We start from the raw sequence: 17,257 nt of genomic DNA, 5'->3' as shown, positions 1-17,257 counted from the left end.
GATGAAGCTAACCCGACAGTGCAGAGATAGGCAAATCCGAGCACTACTGGCCGTTGGATATCATCAACATTCCACCAGATCTGCCACATGTACAATTTAGAAGACTCCATGGTTGAACTTAAGCATAATGCACAAACCTCAAAACACAAGCACTTCTCCTTTGTTCTAGAATCTTCTGTATCATAATTGATTATTTTTTTCTAAATGAATTGCCATTATTTGTTTTTTACTTTATGATTTACAATGCACAACCCCATGAATCTTAACATTTTTATAAAACTAATTGATTTTGAATGAGATGAACTATAAGAACTAAACGAACATCTACATCATGCATATATGACTCAAAGCTTTACATGCTATAGTGTGTATTTATTCATAATTTGGTTTCGAAATCTCATGCGTTCAATACATGTGTACCTTACTAGTTTTGAGTAGAGTAGCAAATTTCACGCGGCCCAGGTATATCAAAATGCAGGGCCCATGCATCATTTCCTTTCGGTCGAACCTACGTCCACAATTTTTTGTACGTACTATATCTCCACTGGTCCCCGAACCCAAAATGCTGCCTCGTTCCCGTAAAACCAAGCGGCCCACACATATTTCAGGCGTCGACTCGAACCCGTTTACTACGACGTGGCCCCGCACGCCGTAGTACTCCTACAAACCCTACCGCCGCACTCATCATCAGTTTTCTTCAAGAGGACGAGGGAGAAGCCGATTTGTAGTGGAGGCGCTTTAAAAAAAAGGATATGTAGTGGAGACCCCTACCCTAGGGTGCCCTAGGTAGCTGCCGCACGCATCATTGTTTTCTCTTTTCTTTATGCTCTTGTGCCCTAGAGTGAAATGATGGTTGCTTCGTCCCTCCAGCTTAATGCGGGAAAGGTGGGGCTTTGTGATTTGACCCCTCATCGCTCATTTTCTACTACTGCGGCGCTACGACCGGGGTGCCTCCAATTCCAACCGCTGCTCCGAACTGTAATTTGGTGCATCACACGTGGAACAAGACGGTGGATGAGCCACATGTCGGCCAAAGGGGTCCTGTTAAGTGTGTCACCATTTCGTGTGCGGACTGACCCTGCTTGAGTTGCTACGCCAACACGACAGGAGCAGCCTACCACTTGGTTTTGCTCCTTGGTGAATCCCGACTATATTGATCTAAAAAGATACGTGCTGAACTACCCTCTCCGTCTCGTTTTTTTTTATTTTTAGGCGTCTCGGTTTATAGGGCCTGCATGTTGTTCTAGGTCATCCATTTGACTAACTAAATATGAGTTACTATGTCACAAAAAGTATATCATTGGATTCTTAAGAGGATGTAGTTGTATTTAAAAGTCGAGGGCGGGGCTTTTCCTGCGCGGTAGGCGGGGCAGTTCCGCCTAGTCGGTTCAGCAGAGACGCGAGAAGACGAGGGAGTAGGCTGCTGCAAACGTAGGGCTGTGTGATTGGACAGCGAGTTACTGCTGGACAGGTGGAGCCCCGTGATTTGACTTGCCATTATCATTTTAACTGCGGCGCTACGACCGGCGTGAGTCTCCCGATTCCTGACCGCCTCCATACAGGTGCCTCTCCCAATGCTCCACCATGTAGTAGAGGCTGGCTCTTGCATGAGAGCCCACTTCTCCACTTTTTCCTTGCCCCTCTTTCCTCCACATATGCAAAAATGCCATGTAAAGCACACTATTGTACTTACTTTTACTTGCTCCTACAGGTGCTTAAGCTTGCCACATAGGCATAAAGTCTTATGTGGCAAGTTAATCAAGAATAGAGAGACTAGTTTGGTGACCCAAGGAAGAAACGGTGCTAAGCGCGTGTACCTAGGTGAAAAGACAATTTTGAGTCTATAGCTAATTAAATGAAGCAAACTTAGCAACACCATTTCATTGAAAGAGGTCACTCCTTGGCAAATGCAATAAATACTAGTACTCCCTGTGTCCCATAATATAAGAACGTTTTTGGCACTACACTAGTGTCAAAAACGTTCTTATATTATGGGACGGAGGGAGTACGAAGAAAGAGATAGAGAGGAGTAAAAAAAATACACTTATAGCCAACCTTGTTGTAGTATGAGTGACTAAGTGATGACTATGTATGACATGCCAACATCAGATAGCCTAACGCACCGTGTTAAATCTCCAAGGGCGGGACCGCGCGAGCGACGCGACGGTCGTGGTAGGCGCGACGGTCGTGGTAGGCGCGACCATGATACGGGCTGCTGGCAGCCCTTGGATCTGAGATCAAACGGTTGCATGCTAAGTTGCTGAAAATTTGCAGAATAACCCTCTAGGATAGGAATTCACCCATAGGTCTAGAATCACGCCATGCAACCGTTCGATATCATATCCAAGGGCTCTCGGAAGCCCGTATCATGGGAGAATGGAAAGCCAGTACCCTGCCGTTCGCATGCTGGCAGTTCGCTCCTACTCGTCCCCTCACGTCCTTCAATACTACGGCGGTTCGCTCCTAGTCGTCCCGTCCATTCACATTACGGCAGTTCCACTAATCCTAACCCTCCTCCCAAATCCAGGGCGTCCCAAATCTCCACGATCGGCGATGAGTACAAGGTTAGAACCATCACCGACGATGAGTTCGACGTCATCTACACCCGTTCTTCCGCGACGGTGAAAGGATGCCTTTCTCGCTTCAGACGCATGTTCGAAAACTCAGATGATGAGTGGGTCGCTGGGCTAGATGTTGAGTACACAACAGTCCTGGGACGAGAGAAGGATCTAAAGGACGAAGAAAGGAAGAAGCCCGCCGTGATCCAGGTTTGCGTACATAACATTTGCTTGGTCTACCACATATGCCATGCCAACGTTGAGTGCCAGGATTTTAAGAACTTCCTCAAGGAAAAACAGTGAAATTCGTTACTATAGACTTTAAGAACGACAAAGAAGTCCTGGGTCGGATAGGCCTCGTTGTAGGCAACCCCTTCGACCTCCAGAAGAATCAGCTGGTGCCCTCTCGTCAGCCTTCAATGCTGACCCTGGCAGGAGCCATGGTTCATCCTTCGTACCGTAAACTGGAGAAACCTCATTACACGTTTCATCGTCATGCATGGCAGCGGAATGTACTAGATATAGACCACATCCACTACGCTGCAATGGATGGCTACCTTTGTTTCAATATCTACAAGGGTTGGATGAAGAGCAACAGCCAAGTGTGCGGTTCAAGCCAAGAAGTATCGGCCAAGAGGAAGAGGGACAAGGACGAAGTCGAGGACGTGGACGAGGACTCCGAGTAAGGTGGCAGTGTCGTTGCTCATGGTGGTTCTAAACTTCTAATGCAGTGTCTACCGGATTAGTTGCATAGTTTAATTTCAGGTGTGCTTAGTTTAATTTGAGGGGTGTGTTTTGCTGAGCCCCCAGCAGAACTATGTTATGTTTCTTCTCGTTACTTTAACTCTTCAGTATGTACATACTACTAGTATTTCTTTAATAGAATTTAGCACCCCAATTAAGCACGTACTAGCTTTTCTAATAGTACTATATGCATAATTTGGCGACGAGCGCTCTCTATATGTACCACCTTTTTTTAATTTCAATTTTTGCTCCATGGCGCAATCCATCGATAGTACTATTGTACAAAAGTATACATTTTTTAAAAGGCTAGAGTACTGTTCATCACATATATAGCCAGTTAAATTCTCAACCTAGAACGACATGCATGCCATGTAGTAAACCGATACGGAGGAAGTATAGTAAAAATGAGGTGATTTTACCAAGCGATCGACGGGGGAGCATGGCCTGTCATGCGGTCCCACGTGTCATGATGTACCAACGCGATGCGCGTGTCCCTCTTGAGGCAGAAGCAATACTACGTGGTTTGAGATGATGGCGAACCGAAGTGTGAAATAATGGTTGCTTTGTCCGTCTGGGAAGGTGCGGCATTGTGATTTGACGTCTCATTGCTCATTACTACTACTGGGCCGGTACGAGTGGGGTGAGTCCCTCCTGCTGTTCTGCACTGTTATTTGGTGCTTGACACGTCGACCCGGTTGCTATATGTCCCACATGTCGGCGACAGGAAGTACAGAATTCATGAAAGGGAGCGTCGACGGAGGAGTATACTACAGAATTCATGAAAGGGAGCGACTTAGTTTTGGAAAAATCTGTTTTTACGGAGTACGTACCCACTAGGGTTTATAGGGCTCATCTAAAAAACATTCGTTTTTCCGTTTGATAAGTCTCAGTTCTACTATACTAGTAGTAGTACCATTACATGTTGGATTTCGAGGTGCGTTAGATCACCCGACGCAAGCAGTGTCAAGAGGAAACTAACCAATGCATGTACAAGTTCATGGAAATTTAGTGGTCATTCATGCATTCGTTCTAATTAATGCCTCGGTAAACATAACTTCTTGAGAAAAACGAGCATACTAATTACTTGTGCAAACTACGAAATTAATTCGACCACTCACCGTCTACCTTGGTTGGAGAGATTTTGAAATTGAGCCATAAACTGGAAAGGAGGGAGTAGTAACTTTTGTCTCGATTACTATTTGTGGCCTTGTATAGATGCAAAATGTAATTTTTTATAGTGGCCTTGTATAAGTAAATGGAGGGAGTACTAACCAAAGTACGTAGTAGGGACGAGGAGTAAACGGAGGGAGTAGTAAAATTTTCTCCTCGTGCCGCGAGCCACCGCGCGCGTGGGCGAGGGAGCGGGCGTAAAGGCGTAGAGTAGTAGTAGTAGTACTACTACTACTCGTAAGCAAGCTTCACCTCATCCTGCGAGCCACCGCGCCCGTGGGCGGGGGAGACGGCGTACTAAGCAAGCTTCTCCTCGTTCTGCGAGTTGACGGAACACATCAAAAGTACTCCAGTGTATAGAGCCTTGCCTCTAAGGTAGGCCCCACATGGTTTGCCTCTTTTTTTAATTTAACATAACGCGTCAAGTCGCAATTTGTTTGTTCACCCGTGGTAGACGATCCTCCCTCCACCAAGTGGACAACCAGTACACGTGCCAAATTACCACGTGGGTTGGCTTTTTCGTACACAAATGAGCTCCACCGTCTACCCGCGCGGGTGTGGTTGGGAAAGAGATGGGAGTACCTGCGCCGTGCGTGCACCTCTTCTCTTCGTGCACGACCCCCACCTACGTGGGTGTGTGTGAGAGAGATACAAACCTAAACATAATGCGCCGTCCATCCCCATGCCTCCGCCCAGTCTGACCACCAGTCACCACCACGCCCTACTCCTCCTCACCTTATCTCTCATCTTTCTCCCTCCATTTTTATATACAAGGGGCCACTATCAACATTACAATTTGCAGATATATAAGGCCACTAACACTAATCGATGCAATATTAATGGTGTTTGCCTCATGGTACTAGCAAAGCAGGACATTAATTATCCCTTGCATGCATGCGGGAGTTTGTAAAAAAATGCATCTTGATGTTCCGTGCAATGCACGGGCATCTTGCTAGTCCATGAAAACAACACATGGCAAAATTCCACGGCGAACGAGGGATTTGAATCTGTTGGGAGGGGCTGTTTGGATCTTGCCCGGGGTAGCCAAAATATTGGCGACCCTTTTGTCCACCGGTGCCTTTGCCACCGATGAACGAGGAATGGCTCGGGTGCTCATGCTGTCATGCATCCTCCAGCGCGCACGTTGGAGACGAGCTCGCACGAGCTGTGTTTTTTTGTCCTACAACGCCGCCCGAGCCGCCCGCAGACCGACCGGCGACCCACAAATTACGCCATCCAACCGTAGCCGCACACATTATGACAACAACTCAACCAACCGGACGAAATTCACGCAAACACGTAGACAAACTGATATTTCATATAAACAACGACGGAAATCATATAAAATACCGGATTTTCATACAAACATGACTGATTTCATTACATTCAAATGAACTACGCGGTGCTAGTTCTGGACAGCACAGGTATATAATACTTGGCCTAAATGGTCGCCCGCCGATCGATTTGTGTTCCTCATGTCGGGCAGCACGATCACCGGACTGCCGGGAGCCCCGGAGGTATATGCTTCAGCGCAAAGGACGGCTCGCTTCCCCACTGCCCAACTGATATCATTGGCTGGTGCCGAAGATGATGGTGGCCGGCACCGGTTCGAGTTCTTCACCGGCCACTACTCTGCCATGGCCGGCACCGGCTCGATTTCATCCTAACATTCCCCTCTTCCGTGGAGCCCATGCAGGGTCGACGAAGGTCCTTGCAACAAAAGGATCCGGCAAGACACCTGCTGTGTACGCCGGCGTCGCCTCCGCGGTGGCCTTCCTGGGACCCAAGCGGCGGCGGCCTCCCTTGTTCTACTTCTCCTCGATGATGGCGGCGGACGCGGAGGCGCTGGCCACCGACTCGTCGCTCTCCGCGCACCCGGCTTCTGTCGGTGCTTGCATGGCGCGGCCGCCGGCATGGGAGTCTCGGCCACAGAAACGGGAGACGCGGTATGAGGCGGCGGCGTGGACGGCAGCAACGACGCCCGTGCGCCGCTCCTCGTCGAGCTGGCCTGGAGCGGCGAGTTGCTGAACCGCGCGCCGGCTTGGGGCGGCAACTGGCTTCGTCGGGCGAGGGGAGGGAGGTGGATCAGCGAGCTGCATAGCTCGTATCCGGCGGGCTACCCAGCCGGCTTGGATGCGGGATAACTACTCTTGGCCGGCGTTTGGCCTTGTTTAAATAAGAGTGGACAAAATGGTGGAGGAGATAGGGGTGCGGCAGAGGTGTGCGATTCTTGGCCGGCGTTTGGCCTTGTTTAAATAGGAGATTAAATAGACGGCGGACGGGAGGAGCTCGGCCGGCGTTGCGTTTAACGTCGGCCCGGTCATGAACGGACGTGTGTCCAGAGTGGGTTTCTCGGCTTCCACACGGGCGGGCTTCATGGAGGCGTTTGAATGCGGCACAGAGGCATGTTCAGCCGGGCGTGCCGAGAGTGGCGCCCTCGACTCTGACCTAGGACACCGCGCCGTTCTTCCACTGACGTGTGGGCTCTTTGGGTGCATGGCCTGCATGTCAGTGACCCAACGCAGGCAGCGCACATCAGAGGAACCTTTGGTGGGCCAGGTGAAGGAAATATGCCCTAGAGGCAATAATAAAGTATTATATATTTCCTTATATCATGATAAATGTTTATTATTCATGCTAGAATTGTATTAACCGGAAACATAATACATGTGTGAATACATAGACAAACAGAGTGTCACTAGTATGCCTCTACTTGACTAGCTCGTTAATCAAAGATGGTTATGTTTCCTAGCCATAGACATGAGTTGTCATTTGATTAACGAGATCACCTCATTAGGAGAATGACGTGATTGACTTGACCCATTCCGTTAGCTTAGCACTCGATCGTTTACTATGTTGCTATTGCTTTCTTCATGACTTATACATGTTCCTATGACTATGAGATTATGCAACTCCCGTTTACCGGAGGAACACTTTGTGTGCTACCAAACATCACAACGTAAATGGGTGATTATAAAGGTGCTCTACAGGTGTCTCCAAAGGTACTTGTTTGGTAGGCGTATTTCGAGATTAGGATTTGTCACTCCAATTGTCGGAGAGGTATCTCTGGGCCACTCGGTAATGCACATCACTATAAAGCCTTGCAAGCATTGTGACTAATGAGTTAGTTGCGGGATGATGTATTACGGAACGAGTAAAGAGACTAGCCGGTAATGAGATTGAACTAGGTATCGAGATACCGACGGTCAAATCTCGGGCAAGTAACATACCGATGACAAAGGGAACAACGTATGTTGTTATGCGGTCTGACCGATAAAGATCTTCGTAGAATATGTGGGAACCAATATGAGCATCCAGGTTCCGATATTGGTTATTGACCGGAGAGGTGTCTCGGTCATGTCTACATAGTTCTCGAACCCGTAGGGTCCGCACGCTTAACGTTACGATGACAATTTTATTATGAGTTTATGTATGTTGATGTACCGAAGGAGTTCGGAGTCCCGGATGAGATCGGGGACATGACGAGGAGTCTCGAAATGGTTGAGACGTAAAGATCGATATATTGGACGACTATATTCGGACTTCGGAAAGGTTCCGAGTGATTCGGGTATTTTTCGGAGTACCGGAGAGTTACGGGAAATCGTATTGGGCCTTAATGGGCCATACGGGAAAGGAGAGAAAGACCCCAAAGGGTGGCCGCACCCCTCCCCATGGGCTAGTCCGAATTGGACTAGGGAGGGGGGGCGCCCCCTTCCTTCTTTCTCCTTCCCCCTTCCCTTCTCCTACTCCCACAAGGAAAGGAGGAGTCCTACTCCCGGTGGGAGTAGGACTCCCCCCTTGGGCGCGCCACCTCCCCTTGGCCGGCCCTCTCCCCCTTGCTCCTTTATATACGGGGGCAGGGGGCACCCCAGAGACACAACAATTGATCCTTGAGATCTCTTAGCCGTGTGCGGTGCCCCTCCACCATATTACACCTCGATAATACCGTTGCGGAGCTTAGGCGAAGCCCTGCGTCGGTGGAACATCATCATCGTCACCACGCCGTCGTGCTGACGAAACTCTCCCTCAACACTCGGCTGATCGGAGTTCGAGGGACGTCATCGAGCTGAACATGTGTAGAACTCGGAGGTGCCGTACGTTCGGTACTTGATCGGTCGGATCGTGAAGACGTACGACTACATCAACCGCGTTGTGATAACGCTTCCGCTGTCGGTCTACGAGGGTACGTGGACAAGACTCTCCCCTCTCATTGCTATGCATCACCATGATCTTGCGTGTGCGTAGGAAATTTTTTGAAATTACTACGTTCCCCAACAGTGGCATCCGAGCCTGGTTTTATGCGTTGATGCTATGCACGAGTAGAACACAAGTGAGTTGTGGGCGATATAAGTCATACTGCTTACCAGCATGTCATACTTTGGTTCAGCGGTATTGTGAGATTAAGCGGCCCGGACCGACATTACGCGTACGCTTACGCGAGACTGGTTTCACCGTTGCGAGCACTCGTTGCTTAAAGGTGACCGGCGGGTGTCTGTCTCTCTCACTTTAGTTGAACCGAGTGTGGCTACGCCCGGTCCTTGGGAAGGTTAAAACAGCACCAACTTGACAAACTATTGTTTTGGTTTTGATGTGTAGGTAAGAACGGTTCTTGCTAAGCCCGTAGCAGCCACGTAAAACTTGCAACAACAAAGTAGAGGACGTCTAACTTGTTTTTGCAGGGCATGTTGTGATGTGATATGGTCAAGACATGATGTGATATAATTTGTTGTATGAGATGATCATGTTTTGTAACCGAGTTATCGGCAACTGGCAGGAGCCATATGGTTGTCGCTTTATTGTATGAAATGCAATCGCCATGTAATAGTTTTACTTTATCACTAAGCGGTAGCGATAGTAGTAAAAGCAAAAGTTGGCAAGACGACAACGATACTACGATGGAGATCAAGGTGTCGCGCCGATGACGATGGTGATCATGACGGTGCTTCGGAGATGGAGATCACAAGCACGGTGCTTCGGAGATGGAGATCACAAGCACAAGATGATGATGGCCAGATCATATCACTTATATTGATTGCATGTGATGTTAATCCTTTATGCATCTTATCTTGCTTTCTTTGACGGTAGCATTATAAGATGATCCTTCACTAAATTATCAAAGTATAAGTGTTCTCCCTGAGTATGCACCGTTGCGAAAGTTCTTCGTGCTGAGACACCACGTGATGATCGGGTGTGATAGGCTCTACGTTCAAATACAATGGGTGCAAAACAGTTGCACACGCGGAATACTCAGGTTAAACTTGACGAGCCTAGCATATAACAGATATGGCCTCGGAACACAGAGACCGAAAGGTCGAGCGTGAATCATATAGTAGATATGATCAACATAGTGATGTTCACCATTGAAACTACTCCATCTCACGTGATGATCGGACATGGTTTAGTTGATATGGATCACGTGATCACTTAGAGGATTAGAGGGATGTCTATCTAAGTGGGAGTTCTTAAGTAATATGATTAACTGAACTTAAATTTATCATGAACTTAGTCCTGATAGTATTTTGCAAATTATGTTGTAGATCAATAGCTCGCGTTGTTGCTTCTCTGTGTTTATTTTTGATATGTTCCTAGAGAAAAATTGTGTTGAAAGATGTTAGTAGCAAAGATGCGGATTGGATCCGTGATCTGAGGATTATCCTCATTGCTGCACAGAAAAAGTATGTCCTTGATGCACCGCTAGGTGACAGACCTATTGCAGGAGCAGATGCAGATGTTATGAACGTTTGGCTAGCTCAATATGATGACTACTTGATAGTTTAGTGCACCATGCTTAACGGCTTAGAATCGGGACTTCAAAGACGTTTTGAACGTCATGGACCATATGAGATGTTCAAGGAGTTGAAGTTAATATTTGAAGCAAATACCCGAGTTGAGAGATATGAAGTCTCCAACAACTTCTATAGCTAAAAGATGGAGGAGAATCGCTCAACTAGTGAGCATGTGCTCAGATTGTCTGGGTACTACAATTGCTTGAATCAAGTGGGAGTTTATCTTCCAGATAAAATAGTGATTGACAGAATTCTCTAGTCACCATCACCAAGTTAGTAGAACTTCGTGATGAACTATAGTATGCAAGGGATGAAGAAAGTAATTCCCGAGCTCTTCGTGATGCTGAAATCGACGAAGGTAGAAATCAAGAAAAACATCAAGTGTTGATGGTTGACAAGACCACTAGTTTCAAGAAAAGGGCAAAGGGAAGAAGGGGAACTTCAAGAAGAACGGCAAGCAAGTTGCTGCTCAAGTGAAGAAGCCTGAGTCTGGTCCTAAGCCTGAGACTAAGTGCTTCTACTGCAAAGGGACTGGTCACTGGAAGCGGAACTACCCCAACTATTTGGTGGGTAAGAAGGATGGCAAAGTGAACAAAGGTATATTTGATATACAGATTATTGATGTGTACTTTACTAGTGTTTATAGCAACCCCTCGGTAATTGATACTGGTTCAGTTGCTAAGAGTAGTAACTCGAAACGGGAGTTGCAGAATAAACAGAGACTAGTAAAAGTGAACAAAGGTATATTTGATATACAGATCATTGATGTGTACTTTACTAGTGTTTATAGCAACCCCTCGGTAATTGATACTGGTTCAGTTGCTAAAGAGTAGTAACTCGAAACGGGAGTTGCAGTATAAACAGAGACTAGTAAAAGGCGAGGTGACGATGTGTGTTGGAAGTAGTTCCAAGATTGATATGATCATCATCGCACACTTCCCATACTTTCGGGATTAGTGTTGAAACTAAATAAGTGTTATTTGGTGTTTGCGTTGAGCATGAATATGATTTGATCATGTTAATTGCAATACGGTTATTCATTTAAGTTAGAGAACAATTGTTGTTCTGTTTACATGAATAAAAACCTTCTATGGTCATACACACCAACGAAAATGGTTTGTTGGATCTGAATCGTAGTGATACACATATTCATAATAATGAAGCCAAAAGATGCAAAGTTAATAATGATAGTGCAACTTATTTGTGGCACTGCCATTTAGGTCATATTGGTGTAAAGCGCATGAAGAAACTCCATACTGATGGGATTTTGGAATCACTTGATTATGAATCACTTGATGCTTGCGAACCGTGCCTCATGGGCAAGATGACTAAAACACCGTTCTCCGGAACTATAGAGAGAGCAACAGATTTGTTGGAAATCATACATACAGATGTATGTGGTCCGATGAATATTGAGGCTTGTAGCAGGTATCATTATTTTCTGACCTTCACAGATGATTTGAGCAGATATGGGTATATCTACTTAATGAAACAGAAGTCTGAAACATTTGAAAAGTTCATATAATTTCAGAGTGAAGCGAAAATCATCGTAACAAGAAAATAAAGTTTCTATGATTTGATCATGGAGAAGAGTATTTTAGTTACGAGTTTGGCCTTCAGTTAAAACAATGTGAAATAGTTTCACTACTCACGCCACCTGGAACACCACAGTGTAATGGTGTGTCCGAACATCGTAACCGTACTTTATTAGATATGGTGCGATATATGATGTCTCTTACCGATCTACCACTATCGTTTTTGGGCTTATGCATTAGAGACAGCTGCATTCACATTAAATAGGGTACCATCTAAATCCGTTGAGACGACATCTTGTGAACTATGGTTTGGCAAGAAACCAAAGTTGTCGTTTCTTAAAGTTTGGGGTTGCGATGCTTATGTGAAAAGGTTTCATCCTGATAAGCTCAAACCCAAATCGGAGAAATGTGTCTTCATAGGATTCCCAAAGGAGACATTTGGGTACACCTTCTATCACAGATCCGAAGGCAAGACATTCGTTGCTAAGAATGGATCCTTTCTAGAGAAGGAGTTTCTCTCGAAAGAAGTGAGTGGGAGGAAAGTAGAACTTGATGAGGTAACTGTACCTGCTTCATTATTGGAAAGTAGATCATCACAGAAACCAGTTTCTGAGACACCTACACCAATTAGTGAGGAAGTTAATGATAATGATCATGAAACTTCAGATCAAGTTATTACTGAACCTCGTAGGTCAACCAGATTAAGATCCGCACTAGAGTGGTACGGTAATCCTGTTCTGGAGGTTATGTTACTAGACCATGACGAACCTACGAACTATGAAGAAGCGATGGTGAGCCCAGATTCCGCAAAATGGCTTGAAGCCATGAAATCTGAGATGAGATCCGTGTATGAGAACAAAGTGTGGAATTTGGTTGACTTGCCCGATGATCGGCAAGCAATTGAGAATAAATGGATCGGCAAGAGGAAGACGGACGCTGATAGTAGTGTTACTATCTACAAAGCTAGAATTGTCGCAAAAAGGTTTTTCGACAAGTTCAAGGTGTTGACTACGATGAGAGTTTCTCACTCGTATCTATGCTTAAATCTGTCTGAATCATGTTAGCAATTGCCGCATTTTATGAAATCTGGCAAATGGATAAACAAAACTACATTCCTTAATGGATTTATTAAAGAAGAGTTGTATATGATGCAACCAGAAGGTTTTGCCAATCCTAAAAGTGCTAACAAAATATGCAAGCTCCAGCGATCCATCTATGGACTGGTGCAAGCATCTCGGAGTTGGAATATATGCTTTGATAAGTTGATCAAAGGATATAGTTTTATACAAACTTGCGATGAAGCCTGTATTTACAAGAAAGTGAGTGGGAGCACTACAGTATTTCTGATAAGTATATGTGAATGACATATTGTTGATCGGAAATAATGTAGAATTATTCTGCAAAGCATAAAGGAGTGTTTGAAAGGAGTTTTTCAAAGAAAGACCTTGGTGAAGCTGCTTACATATTGAGCATCAAGATCTATAGAGATAGATGAAGACGCTTGATAAGTTTTTCAATGAGTACATACCTTAACAAGATTTTGAAGTAGTTCAAAATAGAACAGTCAAAGAAAGAGTTCTTGCCTGTGTTACAAGGTGTGAAATTGAGTAAGACTCAAAGCCCGACCATGGCAGAAGATAGAAAGAGAATGAAAGTCATTACCTATGCCTTGGCCATTGGTTCTATAAAGTATGCCATGCTGTGTACCAGATATATTGTATACCCTACACTGATTTTGGCAAGGGAGTACAATAGTGATCTAGGAGTAGATCACTGGACAACGGTCAAAATTATCCTTAGTGGAATAAGGATATGTTTATCGATTATGGAAGTGACAAAAGGTTCGTCGTAAAGAGTTACGTCGATGCAAGTTTTGACACTAATCTAGATGACTCTAAGTCTCGGTCTAGATACATATTGAAAGTGGGAGCAATTAGCTAGAGTAGCTCCGAGCAGAGCATTGTAGACATAGAAATTTGCAAAATACTTACGGATCTGAATGTGACAGACCCGTTGACTAAAATTATCTCACAATCAAAACGTGATCACACCTTAGTACTCTTTGGGTGTTAATCACATAGCAATGTGAACTAGATTACTGACTCTAGTAAACCCTTTGGGTGTTGGTCACATGACAAAGTGAACTATGGGTGTTAATCACATGGTGATGTGAATTATTGATGTTAAATCACATGGCGATGTGATGGGTGTTAATCACATGGTGATGTGAACTATTGATGTTAAATCACATGGCGATGTGAACTAGATTATTGACTCTAGTGCAAGTGGGAGACTGAAGGAAATATGCCCTAGAGGCAATAATAAAGTATTATATATTTCCTTATATCATGATAAATGTTTATTATTCATGCTAGAATTGTATTAACCGGAAACATAATACATGTGTGAATACATAGACAAACAGAGTGTCACTAGTATGCCTCTACTTGACTAGCTCGTTAATCAAAGATGGTTATGTTTCCTAGCCATAGACATGAGTTGTCATTTGATTAACGAGATCACCTCATTAGGAGAATGACGTGATTGACTTGACCCATTCCGTTAGCTTAGCACTCGATCGCTTGGGGCGGCAACTGGCTTCGTCGGGCGAGGGGAGGGAGGTGGATCAGCGAGCTGCATAGCTCGTATCCGGCGGGCTACCCAGCCGGCTTGGATGCGGGATAACTACTCTTGGCCGGCGTTTGGCCTTGTTTAAATAAGAGTGGACAAAATGGTGGAGGAGATAGGGGTGCGGCAGAGGTGTGCGATTCTTGGCCGGCGTTTGGCCTTGTTTAAATAGGAGATTAAATAGACGGCGGACGGGAGGAGCTCGGCCGGCGTTGCGTTTAACGTCGGCCCGGTCATGAACGGACGTGTGTCCAGAGTGGGTTTCTCGGCTTCCACACGGGCGGGCTTCATGGAGGCGTTTGAATGCGGCACAGAGGCATGTTCAGCCGGGCGTGCCGAGAGTGGCGCCCTCGACTCTGACCTAGGACACCGCGCCGTTCTTCCACTGACGTGTGGGCTCTTTGGGTGCATGGCCTGCATGTCAGTGACCCAACGCAGGCAGCGCACATCAGAGGAACCTTTGGTGGGCCAGGTGAAGGAAATATGCCCTAGAGGCAATAATAAAGTATTATATATTTCCTTATATCATGATAAATGTTTATTATTCATGCTAGAATTGTATTAACCGGAAACATAATACATGTGTGAATACATAGACAAACAGAGTGTCACTAGTATGCCTCTACTTGACTAGCTCGTTAATCAAAGATGGTTATGTTTCCTAGCCATAGACATGAGTTGTCATTTGATTAACGAGATCACCTCATTAGGAGAATGACGTGATTGACTTGACCCATTCCGTTAGCTTAGCACTCGATCGTTTACTATGTTGCTATTGCTTTCTTCATGACTTATACATGTTCCTATGACTATGAGATTATGCAACTCCCGTTTACCGGAGGAACACTTTGTGTGCTACCAAACATCACAACGTAAATGGGTGATTATAAAGGTGCTCTACAGGTGTCTCCAAAGGTACTTGTTTGGTAGGCGTATTTCGAGATTAGGATTTGTCACTCCAATTGTCAGAGAGGTATCTCTGGGCCACTCGGTAATGCACATCACTATAAAGCCTTGCAAGCATTGTGACTAATGAGTTAGTTGCGGGATGATGTATTACGGAACGAGTAAAGAGACTAGCCGGTAATGAGATTGAACTAGGTATCGAGATACCGACGGTCAAATCTCGGGCAAGTAACATACCGATGACAAAGGGAACAACGTATGTTGTTATGCGGTCTGACCGATAAAGATCTTCGTAGAATATGTGGGAACCAATATGAGCATCCAGGTTCCGATATTGGTTATTGACCGGAGAGGTGTCTCGGTCATGTCTACATAGTTCTCGAACCCGTAGGGTCCGCACGCTTAACGTTACGATGACAATTTTATTATGAGTTTATGTATGTTGATGTACCGAAGGAGCTCGGAGTCCCGGATGAGATCGGGGACATGACGAGGAGTCTCGAAATGGACGAGATGTAAAGATCGATATATTGGACGACTATATTCGGACTTCGAAAAGGTTCCGAGTGATTCGGGTATTTTTCGGAGTACCAGAGAGTTACGGGAAATCGTATTGGGCCTTAATGGGCCATACGGGAAAGGAGAGAAAGAGCCCAAAGGGTGGCCGCACCCCTCCCCATGGGCTAGTCCGAATTGGACTAGGGAGGGGGGCGCCCCCTTCCTTCTTTCTCCTTCCCCCTTCCCTTCTCCTACTCCCACAAGGAAAGGAGGAGTCCTACTCCCGGTGGGAGTAGGACTCCCCCCTTGGACGCGCCACCTCCCCTTGGCCGGCCCTCTCCCCCTTGCTCCTTTATATACGGGGGCAGGGGGCACCCCAGAGACACAACAATTGATCCTTGAGATCTCTTAGCCATGTGCGGTGCCCCCCTCCACCATATTACACCTCGATAATACCGTTGCGGAGCTTAGGCGAAGCCCTGCGTCGGTGGAACATCATCATCGTCACCACGCCGTCGTGCTGACGAAACTCTCCCTGAACACTCGGCTGGATCGGAGTTCGAGGGACGTCATCGAGCTGAACGTGTGTAGAACTCGGAGGTGTCGTACGTTCGGTACTTGATCGGTCGGATCGTGAAGACGTACGCCTACATCAACCGCGTTGTGATAACGCTTCCGCTGTCGGTCTACGAGGGTACATGGACAACACTCTCCCCTCTCGTTGCTATGCATCACCATGATCTTGCGTGTGCGTAGGAATTTTTTTGAAATTACTACGTTCCCCAACACCAGGGCGGTCAGAAGCGGGCATTTCATAAACCGATGATTGTTCATTGAGTGTGATGTCATCTTTTTCATGTAGATAAGCCTACTATGTTGATAGCCCGTTCGATACATTGTGATTCATAAAGACCGCTGCAAACATCAATGTTCTGCTTATCACAGATAAGATTGATTAATACCCGTAACAATCCATGTCCTTAACAAAGGGTGCATGCACGTATAGGTTGAGCGTGTGTCTTGCGTCATGTGTTGTGTGCATGCAGGCGTGCGAGTGTTGCGTGCGTTCAAGGGTACGTTTCAGTGTTGTATGCATGGGTGCGTACGTGCGTGTGTTCGTGAGTGCATGTGTACGTGTCAGTGTTGCACGCCAGCATGCGTGCATGTGTACGTGTCAGTGTTGCACGCCTACATGCGTGCGTGTCTTGCGTGTGTGCATGTGTACGTGCGGGGTGAGGCTACACGTCAGTCGACTGACTTTTTCATCTCTGGTCATTAGATTTTCCAGCCGTTGGATATGAAATCAAGGGCCTCCAGTTTATCATCAAACTCCACCCCCCTGAGCCGCCAGCCACCACCGGCCGAACCGCCAGCCCCCGCCACCCGCGGCCGGCCCGCCCTCCCCGAAACCACTCCCCACCGCCGGTCCGCC

Source organism: Triticum aestivum, chromosome 6D (assembly GCF_018294505.1).
Source record: "Triticum aestivum cultivar Chinese Spring chromosome 6D, IWGSC CS RefSeq v2.1, whole genome shotgun sequence".
In the NCBI taxonomy this organism is placed as follows: domain Eukaryota; kingdom Viridiplantae; phylum Streptophyta; class Magnoliopsida; order Poales; family Poaceae; genus Triticum; species Triticum aestivum.
This window is presented reverse-complemented; position numbering follows the sequence as displayed.